Raw genomic sequence first — 1,800 nt, forward strand, 5'->3', positions numbered from 1 at the left:
GGGCACACCTGGACACACCTGGCATACACCTGGACACACCTGGGCACATCTGGTGCACACCTGGACACACCTGGAGCACAGTTGGGCACAGCTGGTGCACACCTGGCACACACCTGGACACACCTAGAGCACAGCTGGGCACAGCTGGGCACTCCTGGGTACACCTGGGCACACCTGGGCACCCCTGGCTCAGCTGTGACGGGTGGTGGCCACGGACAGGCACCACCTGGCCACGCACCCCGGGGACCCCTCAGGTCCCCCAGGCTGAGCGGGGCCGGGGCTGCTCCCCCAGGGTGGGATCCCCACCAGGAGCAGGGGGCTCCGGGGACTCATCCCACCTCCTTATCCCCTGGGGAAGGTGACAGAGGTCCTGCAGGGTGTCCCTGTGCTGTGGGACCCCCCCATCATCCCCCTGTCCCCCCGCCCCGGCGACGCTTAAAGTGCTTCGTTCCGCCCCGGTGGAGAAAGGTCGGGCGGCCTCGGCCGCTTCTCCCCGTTTCACACCCTCACCCTCCGGCCCCTCCGGCACGGCCGGGCACCCCCCGGCCCCTCCTGCCTCCCCCCCGTCCCCCGGGGGGTGGTGGCAGCGGTGACACCCCCCCGGGACGTCGCTGAGCCCTCGGCCGGCGTCACCGCGGCGTCACCGGCCACCCACCGCCGAGGCCCGGCCGGGGCTCCGGGGGTCCTCTCCTCCTGCCGGGGGGCTCCCGGGACGCTCGGGGGGCTCCCGCTCGGCTCGGGGGGTGCCGGGGGCGTCTTCGGCGGCCGCCGTTTCCCCCCCTTGGGCGCAGAGCCGGGGGGCGAAGCCCGGAGCTCCTCTTTGCTCGAAGCTGGTGGGACGGGTGGAGTGAAGCTCTGAGAGCTCTTTAAATAAAACAGAAAAGAAAAAACGGCGGGGGCGGGAGGGCGGGGTGGGGGTAAGGAGGGAGAAAAACCAAACCAACAGCGACCCAAAGGAAAGGGAAAAGGGAGAAAGCAAAGAAAAAGAGAGAGAGAGAAACAGAAAGTGGCTGGTTGGCCATTGCGGAGCGAGATGGGAGACAGGAGTCGGGCCGTGGCGAGCGGAGGCGAGACACAAGTCGGGCCGTGGCGGAGCGGAGGCGAGACACGAGGTCGGCCACAGTGGAGCAAAGACATTGATAAAAACAGAAAGAGAAGGGACAGGTGGCGATCCCTCCAGGTGCCTCAAGAAGACAAAGTCCCAGGGAGGAAGAGGAGCCCAAGGAAGAGAGAGGCCCGGCCCCCCGGGAGCGGTTGGGTTGGAGCTGGCAAGGATGCTCAGAATGAGATGGAGGAGTTCCTTGCCCCAAAGGAAGTCAATACGGGGATGGATGTTCTGCCAGATGCGGGTTTTTCTGAGACCGTGGGGGAAGTCTCACTGGCCTCTTTAGATGGTCTAGTGGCCTAGAAAGAAAAGCAAGATTCAAGGAGCAGGAGGAGGAGGAGGAGGAGGAGAAAGGGGAGGAAAGTCAAAAAAACCAGTTTCAATAAAAAAAAAACAACAAAAAAAAGGACAAAGAAAGGAAACAAAAAGAAGAAGAAGAAGAAGAAGAAAGAACAGGACAGAAAAAACCCAAAACAACCAAGAACCAAAGGGAGTCTGTTCAGAAGCAGCATTGAGTCAGGCCTGAGGTCAAGCAGCTGGAAAAGGGCCACCACAAACAGCACGAGATGAGCTGGTCCCACGCGTTACTGGACGGGAAGGGGACGACCCCGAGAGCAGAGACGGACGGACGGACAGACGGCCACGAGGACAGACAGGCACACACACACACACACACACACACACACACACACACA

The sequence above is a fragment of the Neopelma chrysocephalum genome, unplaced genomic scaffold (assembly GCF_003984885.1).
Source record: "Neopelma chrysocephalum unplaced genomic scaffold, ASM398488v2 Primary Assembly neopelma1_134, whole genome shotgun sequence".
NCBI classification, from domain to species: domain Eukaryota; kingdom Metazoa; phylum Chordata; class Aves; order Passeriformes; family Pipridae; genus Neopelma; species Neopelma chrysocephalum.